We start from the raw sequence: 12,548 nt of genomic DNA on the forward strand, positions 1-12,548 counted from the left end.
TCTGAAGATACAGATGTAACCACTGGAGTCTGATGGAATAATTGTTATTCTGCCTTTATGTCCTTTTGGAGCTTCAAAATACTGGTCACCATTCACTTGCATTGTATGGACCTACAGATATTAAATATTCTTCTAAAATCTTTGTTTGTGTTCTGCATAAAAAAGAAAGTCGTACATATCTGGGATGGCATGAGGGTAAGTAAATGATAAGATAATTTTTATTTTTATTTTTTAGGGTGAACTATCCCTTTAATATTACCATGAACTGTATGGGCCCAACAATATTAAGTGATAGGTTTGTATAAGTCACTTGAATTTAAATGGTTTCATGCTCTTGGCAGCCAACAATTCATTGCACAAAACACAACGTGGTCAGCACAAACCATGTTTATCCTAATAATTAATGAATTCTGGGTTGTATTTTCTTTTAAGTTTTGTTCATGGTTAGGTTCATGGATTTCAAGGATATCAACACAACCTGTTCATGTTGTCATATGCCATATTTGGCTAGCTTCTGCCAAGTGATAGATGATTTTGCCCCCATATACAGAGTTGATTAGATGCACAGCATTGAATTCAACAGAAAAAGATATTGGAAGCATTTCCCCCTGCTGTCTGTGACCCTTTCATAACTGACCAGTGACCCATTTGCAACCCACCAGTTGCTAACTATTTTAAACAAAGCTGACAATGGATCCTTGGATAATTCTTCTCAGACTCTCTCAAATGTTATTCAAAATGACAGTCCCTAGAATGTTTTGGGTGATTAGTGGAACTGCAGAACCCCTCTTCTTTAAGATTTGCTGCACGTTTACAATCTTTCCTGTCAAAACAATGAAGAACAGCTAGGGGTTTGTGTCATTGCCGGAATGACCTCTGTGTTCATTTCCACAGAGCTGCCTGCATTCCCTGAACCCCTTCACCCTGATAGCTGCATACCTCGGCCGTCCTAAATCATTTTCTCCTTGTGAAAGCAAACAGGGCCAATCGATTCATCCTCCCAGCAGGCAGACGAACATTGCAGCAGGCCTCTGGAATCGTGAGCATCTGCAAATGTGAGAGATTGAATTGGCTCTATGAGACATGTAGGCTTATGACTGACTCTGGGAGGTGAAGGGTCTTGGGCTCCATTGGAGAACAGGCTGAACTCCACACAAAGGACCAAAAAGAGACATGGGGTTTTGGAAGCATACACACACTCGTACACATGTATACATAACGTACACACACATAGTAGAGGAATCTGAGCTTGCCCTGATGTGAATGCTGTCTTTAATCCTGTTCCTGGTCACCCTGCTCCTTTCGTTGTGGGCCACTGAGACTGGAATCTCAGGAATTCCCAGGCTGCTTTTTACCCAATTCCCGCATGGAGACACCGGGAACAATGACAGCACAGCCCTGTCTGTGTACAGGGTCAGATCCCCCTTAGTGTCTTTCTCTCTCTTTGCCACCATATTTCCACTCTCTCTCTCACCCCTGACTGTGATGTGACTAACAAAATCCTGTTAGTTATTGTGGTTGGTTACAGTGACAATATTCAAAGAATAGCAGAATCACTGATCTAATGGGGTATGCATACGGTCTCAGTGCAATTGTGCAGATGTGACAGGTTTTGTTTGCTCTTACCACCTCTAAGTGCCCTCTATGTAACATACAGATGCTAGATTGACTACATTTTCTTTCCATTCATAAGATAACTGAGATGTTATTGAGATGTGTGATGAGTTGAGCCGTGAATTGAGATGTGTATGACCCTTTTTTCTTCTGCTGAACACAAAGATTTTTAAAAGAAAATTTCAGCTCTGTAGGTCCATACAATGCAAGTGAATGGTGACCAGAACTTTCAAGCTCCAAAAAGCACATAAAGGCAAATAAAAGTGATCCATTTGACTCCAGTGGTTAAATCCATATCTTCAGAAGCGATATGATAGGTGTGGGTCAGGAATAGATCAATATTTAAGTCCTTTTTTACTATAAATCTCTACTTTCACTTTCACATTCGGAAAGTGAAAGTGGAGTAAAAAAGGATAGTAAAAAAGGATTGAAATATTGATCTGTTTCTCACCCAAAGTGATTGCATCGCTTCAGAATACATATATTAAACCACTGGAGTAGTATAGATTACTTTCATGCTGCCTTTATGTGCTTTTTGGAGCTTGAAAGGACTGGTCACCATTCACTTGCATTGTATGGACCTACAGAGATGAAATATCCTTCTAAAAATCTTTGTTTGTTTTCAGCAGAAGAAAGAAAGTCATTCACATCTGGGATGGCATGAGGGTGAGTAATTGTTGACAGAATTTTCATTTTTGGGTGAACTATCCCTTTAAGCATTTCACCAGCAACAACACCTGATTGTTTCACAACTAAGAAAATTACACTAAAAACAACATAGCTTCACAGTGAGATGCACAGCTGCTGTTTATGATGCTTTAGGTTTCCAGAACATTCTCTGTTCACCCCATAAGGCAAATGTAAAGCTACATTAAACACAGACATATTATGATCTCCACACTGAGAGCTGGAGCATATTCATATTCAAAAAAAGTAGAAACACAAACGGTTGTTCCGTTCGGTCCTGTTTTCAACATATCATCTCCAAAAAAAAGTACAGACAACATAGGATTAATCTTGACATAATTTTAGACCCAAGTGTCTGTCCTCCATGTTCAAATATGAATATTTTCAGAGTTCTATTAATTTAAACATCTCTGTGGTTTGAAGATAAGACTATTATCACCAGAGTGTCAGAGCTGCTGACAGAGCCCCTCACTTTGACGCTCAGTTTCACATCAGAGAGAATTAAATATGAGGCCTCACCCCTACTAGGAGGTTTATAATAACCCATGCAACCTGACAACAATGGTAAGAACTCAAAGTTAATAGGACTAAGTATTGGGAACTTCATGCTCTAGCTTATAAATTAATGATTCCCTCTTTGTAAGATTAACTAAGAGTTCTGGTTTATTAGCTGGATAACAATCCCTCATTCAGTGCCTCAGTCAGGCAGTGGGGGCTCCGTGTAGTTATTTTGCCTGGTAGGGAGCTGGTTAACACTGACACGGCTGGCTGGTTTTAATAGGGAGGTAGTGGAGAGAGGGTACAGCACACAGCACAGCCGACACCTGCGAGCACTTGACTGGACTCGCACAAGGGGAGCGCGACTGACTCTGGAGTACTAACGGATTTATTCCTCGTAATATCCTGAAACGATGACAATGCGAATAGAGATGTGAAAGGTTTTTTTTTTAGCTTCACGTATTTCTCTAAGGGTAGTCGGTTAATGAACTTTAGTAGGCTACTTTAGCTGCGACGGTTGGAAACTTTGGTAACTCACAGAAAAACGAAGAGAGAACCGAAAAGCCTACAAACAAATGGACACTGACGCGTTTTTGTGAGTTTTGAAGTTTGTGAAAGTTTTCTTCGCGTCGGACAGCTGTGTGCCACGGAATGTAACATCTTCCCATCTTAAATTACCTGGACTGACTAGAAGTAAGTACCTCGTTCAAAAACGAAGATGTTGAAAATGACTATTATAAAGCAACGATATTTGTTTCTAGTTTGAAACATTACGTAAAACATTAGCATTTGTTTCGTTTTGCTGTTTGGTTGATGTGGTTTGTTATTTTACTGATAGTTTGAGTTCTTTATATCTGCGTTATGTCACCTACATGTGTCTCACTCTCACAGCCTATTGAGGTGCCTACCTAGACTGTACTTTCGGGCATGGCGGGCGCGTGCAGCGTTTGCGGGCATCATCGCGAGCCAAGAAATGCAGCTGGCTTAGAACGCGTCAACACTGGAAAAAGTGAAAATGTGCAGTTGTTGTCTATTTCTACCTGATCTGACCCTTAAAAAAACAATTACAAAATAAACTAATGTAGTTAAGATGATTCAGTCATAAATGATAGTTTTGATTCGAATAAACCTATTTAATAGAGAGTGTAATTTTCGGTTAACTGACAAAAACATTTGTGTATTATTGTTACAAATGTATGATGCCCCAAAATACTGTCTACTCTAGGTAGTCAGCTCACTACACTAGGTTTTAAGACATCCATACAGGATCCTGCGTCTTCAGAGATGCCACGAGGTTCCCACATCAGCTTTTATCGTCCACTTTGCACGCACACGCAAAATTCACTTAGGAATTGTCAGTTTTCCGTTTAAACAAGATCAGCAGGCAACTTTCGAGGAGCATATGGTGACATTTCAAAATGCATATTATAGCCACCAATATTTTATTCATTCACAGCTCTGGCTTAAATGGTTATTCATTATGGATCTGAAGTTAAAAGCAAAAGAGATTTTCTAATCTGCTTATGTTGAAATAATGTCAGTTATTGCCATCCCTATAATCATGGCAATAGTTAATTTGTTTCTGTTGTTAATAAAGTTTCTGACCCTAAAAGTTGCATTGAGTAGGAGCAGACATTAATTATTCACTTTTTCCAATAATAGTACAATTAACTTAACAGTACACAGAGGGCAGTTTTATTGCAGTTGGCACAGAATTCCGGAAAGGTCATGCACTTTGGAATGTATGGTAAAAAGAATAATTATTATTTGTTCCTTTAAGCAGTGTAATGTTTTTGCAAGTGTGTCCATACAACATTTAGTGATTTCTGGCAGGGGGCATAGGAACCATCTGAAAACTAGAATTTTAGATTTTTTAGAATATGTTTTATGTGATATTTAAAAGAAAGCACATCAACTGAACTTTAAAGAAACATTAGCATTTTTTTTTATAATTAGAACTTAAATGTAGAAACAATGTATGAATGAAAATGTTCATATTCTGCTGGGTCTTAAAGGCTTCGTTTTAGGCGAACAGCTTCTCTTGCACTACAATTAAGCAAAATAAACATTTAAAATATAATTATCATTTCTGAAAAAGTGGGGGCAAATTTAGTTATTTCTAACAGTGAGGGGGACATGCTTCTACCTACGCCCCTGGTTTCTGGTATCAGACCTTCTATAGGCGTAATGTGTGGCATGCCACTTTATAAAGATCCTGAAAGACTCCTCCATAAAACATGAAAAGGCTATTAGTGGTTATGACTTTACAGCTGTTTTGAAATGCATGTCCTTAGCAGCAGGTTAAACATTACAAAATTATTTCAGTTTATTTGTCTCACTTTGGAAACTTGAAAATTAAAAATGGGAAATTATATGGGAAATGATCCATAAATCAATTTATGTGCTCCTGTGTCAATTCCGTTAATGCATGTATGAAGGTATTTATTAATTCTCGCTTAATTCTCCTTCGGCCCTCACACTAAATTCCTCTTTTATGTTAATAGTCTGGTGTCTTTGTGTGCTATTGCAAATTTTTTAATTGCTTGCTGTAAGAAGTGAATGACCCTTAAGTAAAGGTGGTTTATGCTGTTTAAGTGGTGTGGAATTTTCACCAGTCTATTAAAGTTATTAACAAAACCAACATGCTGCTTGAAAGTCATGAAAGTGGAATTCTGGGATCCATGTGGATTGTTCCTCATCAATTATTGAACAGTTATTGAGGCAGAAGTGGCAAGAAGGTCTGAAATCGATTGAGAGGTATCTTGCCCTCAGGGCTTCATTGGATCTACCTTTATTTTGGTATTGTTGACAGGCCTTAATGAAATATTAATTTTGTCAATCATAGTTTACACTGACTTACCTAGAAGTTGTGCAGTCCATACTAATATCTCCTTGCACCATCTTTATTTTTATACATGGCTTTTTTATTCCATTGGAAATTAGACTGTGTTACACTGATTAAAAGACTTTTGCAACAGAGAGAAACTATTTGGTCCACACTAAAGCACACTTAAACACCCAAGCATTAGATTACAACATATCAAACCAAGGGGCATCTGCACCAAATGATGCTCCATTTTTTGCAATTACTTTTAACCAACTAGTTTTAATATAATTTTAGTGGATGTAAGAAGTCCGTTCACAAGTAGACTAGAGTATCCACATGTGTAGTTTATAACATGAACTATGGACAGGTTCCATCTATTGTTTGATACAACCTAATGTTGATTTTTGAAGTTGTTTAAAAAGTGTGCGAAAATCTTCGTATATATATATATATATATATATATATATATATATATATATATAATACACATTGCCTCTGTACATTCTACTTGGTTTGATATTTTCTTATCTAATGCAATGCCATTTATACATATTTATGCGTGGCATTTAAGTATACACTCACTGAGCACTTTATTATGAACACTGTGTTCCTAATAAAGTGCCCGACATGGTCTTAGGTTTGCTATTGTAGCCCATCCACCTCAAGGTTCGACATGAATGTGCATTCTGAGATGCTTTTCTGCTCGCTACAATTCTACAGAGTGGTTATCTGAGTTACTGTAGCCTTCCTGTCAGCCCGAACCAGTCTGGCCATTCTCTGATGACCTTTCTTATCAACATGGTGTTTCCGTCCGCAGAACTACCGCTCACTGGATGTTTTTTACACCATTCTGAATAAACTCGAGAGACTGTTGTGCGTGAAAATCCCAGGAGATCAGTGGTTACAGAAATACTCAAACCAGCCCATTTGGCACTAACCATCATTCTGTATCTTCAAGATTTTATGCACTGCACTTCTGCCACATGATTGACTGATTAGATAATTGCATGAGTATGTAGGTGTACAGGTGTTCCTAATAAAGCGCTTTGTGAGTGTATATAAATTACTGTCATGACCAGAGGATGCTTTGCATCCATTTGTATCCAACTTTTCTTTTTATTTGTGTTTTTTTCACTTGTTATAAGAATGGAGAAGATAACAAAGTCAAAAGACTAAAAGAAAAATTTGGAATTGGTCACTTTGTTCTATTTTAAGCATTGCTATCAGACATTATGAGGTCATGTTTGGAAAGAGCTTTTTTGGGATGAGAGTATGAGAAAACTGTGAGCTGATATCATTGTGATTTAACACACTTTGAAAGTTAAGAAGGGGAATCATTTTTCATGAACAGCCCCCAAAAGGCACATAAATATTCACCAGGATACTTTTGCCAAACATATTTCAAAGACCCCAGATAAGGATTGTTAAAACATGTAGAAACATGTTGACATAATGTTCTGGGTGTAATGGGGAACATTTATCATGAGAAAAGAAATTGTTCTATATTCTTTCATCAGCTATAATTTGCAAACAGATTTTTAGACATCAGTGCTTGTCAATGTTTTGACACCTGCCTTTCGTTGACTTCAAATACCTTTCCTCTTTAATTTATTTGCCGTTTTAAACTTTTTTTCACCTTTTGGTCAACACTTAATCAAGTTCACAGAATCTGGCTCTTTAAGCTCCCTGTCTTAGATATTTTAATCCTTTTTTTTTTCTTCTTCTTCTTTTTTTTTTTTTTACTCTTCAATCTCATTTTTCTCTCTCATTTTTCTCTAATTCATAAAAATTATTCTAAGCTAAAGATATTTTTTCCTTTTATTTGCTCATTTAGTTATTTAACTGATTTTTTTGTTCACTACATAAATGACACACTTAAATTCCCATTTGTAACAAGTGCCTCTCTCTTTCTGTCTCGCACACATGTAGAGACGTGCACTCGTGTATACGCTTTCTTACTCTCCACACATACAACAAGCCTCTTGAGACCGCTGTCATGACAGCATCAGTGGTGCTGGGGGGGTGGGGGTGGGGGGGGGGGTCACGTTGGGGTCAGACTGGACTCCAGGGGTTGTTAGAAGGGGGAAGCTGGGGTACAAGTGATAATTTAGTGATGCCATGGTGCATATGGGAGTCTTCCATCCTACAAACCAGTGCATTCTCAATGCAGATTGTAGATTATATCTAAATTGCCTTATCTGATTTGCCTGCAATCAGGTGTGTGTCCTTCAGATGCAGATGCCATTTTTTATTTATATTTACCTGTAGGAATGTTCTTTTGTTTTTGTTTTTATGCATATATAATTAAATATTAGCTTTGAAGACTTTTGGATTATACCTGTATAGTCCAAAATATAGATGAAATACTCTTTCTGTTTGTTGGCACTGGGTGCAATTAACCATACATTTCAGCTAGAAACAATGGCAGATAATACTGTGGTAAATTACATTTTATTATTCGTTTATAAATGCTGATTATCATATATTCTCACTGTATGTTAACACATTCCGTTCAGGCTTCAAAACCTAAAACACCTGACATGACTTCAGAATCAGAATGCTCCCCCATCCCATCCTAGTCCTGGTGCCACATTTACGGAGAAAAGCTCAATACAGGGGCGTCAATAACGGTGAGCAAGAGAGCCTAATCCCTGCAGCTGTCAGCCCTGTGACTATTAAGCCTTCATTCTGTAGATTCTTGGGTCTTTGCCAATCAAAGGCCAACAGTAGTTGCTGTGAGGGTCCACTGATGACCAAACAGTCTATTCTCTTCCTGGAGAGAGCAGAGAATAAGAAGAAAAATGAAGTCATCACACCACAAAGGCACTAAAAGGCTAGTAAAAAAAACAAAAAAACAGGGTGTCCAGAGATTTGTCTGAGCCAGTGATATTACGTTCTGGTTGTCTGTATGATTGACTATTTGGAAAATGTCACAGTATAGAATGTGAGATGACTTAAGTGTTGAGTAAGTGAAAATAAGAATACTAGACAATGGGAACATGTTCGCCTAGAACCTAGAGATTTTAAAGGTGCACTCAGTAATTTTTTGTTTTTGTTTGTTTGTTTATGTTGCGCTAAGGGTTAGGAAACGAGAACTGGTTATTATTCAGAAATGGTTCCATAAAAAAAATAATCCGGAACTGAAAGTTTTTCATGTTCCGTTAACTGCTCTTGACCATGCATTCCTCCGCCAATGTGGAGCCAACACTGTGTTAAAATACGGCACTGCAACACCACAGCACAACCAATGTAGTCTGATTCTCACACAAATGACTGTTAGAAGCCATTTTTTTTTTATCTACAGCTCAAAACAGATAGGATGAAGGGCATAGCCCTTTTTCTCCTGGACGAACTAAAGCACCCTAGGTGAACAAAGCCACCGTTTATACTACGCATGGCGTCGTTTTAAATTTAGTTCATTTAGGGTGATGTCACTATGTTTAACGTACTGTTCCAGCCACAAGTAAAGCCAATAATGCAGGTTTTTCTCTCCATGGACCTCCATTTTTAGCACTGTGCCACTTCTTTGCTTTATTAAACTTGTCACGGCCCCTTTCACTTTTAAAAACTCATCTCTCTCCTCCACTCATTTGTCGTGGCGTGCTGTCTTCGTAGAATTTGTGTCACAAATCATGTAAAAAAAGTATACTTTTACACAATCTCTGAGAGATGGGCTTCGAAGTTTTCCATTTTAACGACAGTAAACTAGGTAATAACTCCTCAGTTGGCATGCGCGATTGTAAATAAAAAGCATCACGTCCAAACCACACCCACAAATAGTTTTAACCAATCATCAACGCTCTTCGACCAGCCGATTTCTCTTGGGTCAAGAATTTCAGAGATGTGCGCAAACAGGAGAAATCTCATCAAATGAACACCTTGGCAGAACAAAAACGTCACTGCATTTCATCATCATTTGTAGGTGAAATAAGTGATGTCTGTTTGCCCAGTAAGTATAAATTAGCCTTTATGAGTCGGTTCTTTTGAATCTACACCGCAAAACATACAGCGCTTTACCTCCAGAACGAAGATGGTTATTTTTAGTGAAAGGCATTCATTTCATCATGTCTGACTTGAAAAGAACCAAGAATTGTTACTGTATGTGTATTTAAAGCCCCGTTCACACCGCCGACAGCTTTGTCGCTTGGTGTCGCTAGACTCTGTAATCTGCATCGCTAGTGGGCGTTCCTGCTGATGCTGCCGCTGTAGCATTATTGGTAGACTGCACAACTGACCATAGGAGTTTACCGATAAAACTAAGATATCATTCTAAATTCACAAAGAATCAGTTCTCTTGCCTCTAAAAATGAACATTCTCCAGGAGAGAGCGTTTTATATAATCTGCAGCAGTGCTTAATGTATCATATCATTAAACAAGATGAACGTCATATCAGTATATGAATCAAACACACTCAGAATGCCGACACAGTTTTCCACGCATCATTTTATTAGCCCATATCCATGTATGTGGTTACAGACAAATTATATAGAACAGTGAAATCGCTCACAGAAACTTTTAACTTCTCTTCCATCTTGCTTCCATTTGTCTCCGGTGTATCTTCATTCACTGCAGATGGGTGACATGAGCTCCATTGTCTTTACTCTCATTGGTAGTCGCTCTCGAATGTCGCTTGACATTTGCATAAAGTTGAAAATATGTCTTGTCGCTCTCCATGATGATCTCTGTTGCCAACGGCCGTGGCAGCTTGTGTCGCCGGAAGTCGCTATGCTCTCATTGAAAATGAATGGGATTGACAGGGCTTTAGACTTGTGAGATACACATTATGAGTTTTGTTTATAAAAATGAAAGAATTAATAAAATATCTTAATTAAATTATATGAAAATGAAATGGTCTCATCATTTGGTAATGGGCTGTTTATTTATTTCCAAATATTTCTTACTAAATGTACTAAAATAATTGTTAATGGACCCATTAAGGAACCAGAATTGTTCAATTCCTTTCCATTCTGAGTGCACTTTTAACCCTACCTATCTCTTTTCTTAGACTACTTGTCATATTGTATGATACGTTCCAAACAAATCAAAATGCCAATGAAACCCACCATTAATGCATTAGACCTTTTTATTCTTTTGATGCAATGCATAACAACATAGCATCCTATCATGAAGTCCCCTGATGCTGGAAAACAGCTGTCAACTATGAATAGCTGGGGTCATACTGGTAGGGGCCATAATTGTAGAGGAATTCAGTGTTTATCATGTAAATAAAAGAAGACAGGCCATCGAAACAGGTGTTGGTATGCACTGGGAGGGCCATGCGCTGTTTGCCCTCCTCTGCGTAAAGTCTCTCTAATGCTCCTGCTCTCCATTTGTAACATTACAACACACAAGCACCACTTTGACGGATCTGGTTTTGCCAGAGGGGAGGGGAGCATTGTGGTAGGGATTAAGAACAGAGACGGGCAGAGTTCATATGTGTGTATTTATGTGTGTGTGTATGCGCTCATGGTTTGAGAATGATAAAGTGCATTAATATTGCATGATGCAAGTGCACTGCTTTTATTATTTCTAAATTAGTGCCCCATGCTTTGCTGTGGAGATAGATAAACTTATAATACAGTATGTACCAGGCTGCTCATTCGCATTGTGTAAGGCAACGGTTGTTGCCTGGTGACTGCACAACACTGTTGCAGTGGATGTGTGAAGGTGAAAATGTCGCCATGATTGTGGATGTCGGTCACTTCAAAGGACTGCAGATAAGATGTTTGGAGCTTAGCGGCCTTTGAAGACAGAAGCTGAATCCGGTTCTTAAAGGTGGTGAAGCTTAACCAATGACTCCAAAGCTCTCTGCTCCACCCGGTTTAAAAGCAGAATCCGGGACCTTCATGTTGCCAACATTAGAGCTGGAGAAGGGCCACAATTCCCTCAACAGAGGCATGCACTTAGCTCCATCACACTAGAGAGCATATGTGTGGTCATGAAAACCACAACATGAACTTACTTTGGACCTGGCGCTAAGAAAGACAATCTGTTATGTGGCTAGCCGGTATACTTAACTGGCAGTCAGCCGGTTTTGCAGGACAGGACTGAAGAACATCTAACAAAGGCTGCAACAGGGGGTAGTACACAACAAAATAACCTGTCAATAGTCGTACGTCCATTTTTGCTTGTCTAAAGTAAACAAGATTTTTTTACAGCCTATCTTGAAATAAATGAATGTCTAATCTTTGTCAAAAGCCCCTGAAAAGATTCCACTGCAGAGAGAAACAGTGTTAAGGCCTACGCCTACACTGTATGTTTGCTCTCTGCATATTAGGCAATGACACAAAATGGTTGTAAAATGGTGAAAAAGGTTGAGAAATATTGGAAAGTGAATGGATCCAGTTACACAAAGTCAATTTAAATTTAGAGCAGACTTTCACTGCAGTACAATGGGCATTTGTTGAGTTGCAAATGATGTAGCTACTTAATGGATGTTTAAATCAAACTATTTATATTATGAACAATGAAAAATATACTGGATAGTATTGTGGTTAAAAGTATGAAATCTCTGAATTTTCCGCTTGAAAATGTAATCCATAATCTTAAAGGTTGCTTTCTGATATACAGTTGAAGTCAGAAGTTTACATACACCTTAGCCAAATAGTTTTTCACAATTACTAACATTTAATTGTAGAAAATATTCCTTGTCTTAGGTCAGTTAGGATCACTTGGTAGCATTGCCTTTAAATTGTTTAACTTGGGTCAAACGTTTTGGGTAGCCTTCCATAAGCTTCTCACATTAAGTTGCTGGAATTTTGGCCCATTCCTGCAGACAGAACTGGTGTAACTGAGTCAGGTTTGTAGGCCTCCTTGCTCGCACACACTTTTTCAGGTTGAGGTCAGGACTTTGTGATGGCCACCCCAATACCTTGACTTTGTTGTCCTTAAGCCATGTTGCCACAACTTTGGAGGTATGCT

General features: G+C 38.3%; 1 protein-coding gene across 2 annotated transcripts in view; it reads left to right on the forward strand.

Annotated features, from left to right (window-relative positions):
• The first annotated feature begins 2,847 nt into the window (after positions 1-2,847).
• LOC127415432 (semaphorin-3F-like) overlaps positions 2,848-12,548 on the forward strand; it is a 59,766-nt gene continuing 50,065 nt past the window's right edge. For both annotated transcript variants that reach the window (XM_051654152.1, XM_051654153.1), the window contains exon 1: positions 2,848-3,492. The gene's annotated coding sequence lies outside the window, so the exon portion shown is untranslated. The remainder of the gene's footprint in view (positions 3,493-12,548) is intronic.

Source organism: Myxocyprinus asiaticus, chromosome 24, assembly GCF_019703515.2.
Source record: "Myxocyprinus asiaticus isolate MX2 ecotype Aquarium Trade chromosome 24, UBuf_Myxa_2, whole genome shotgun sequence".
Classification (NCBI taxonomy): Eukaryota; Metazoa; Chordata; class Actinopteri; order Cypriniformes; family Catostomidae; genus Myxocyprinus; species Myxocyprinus asiaticus.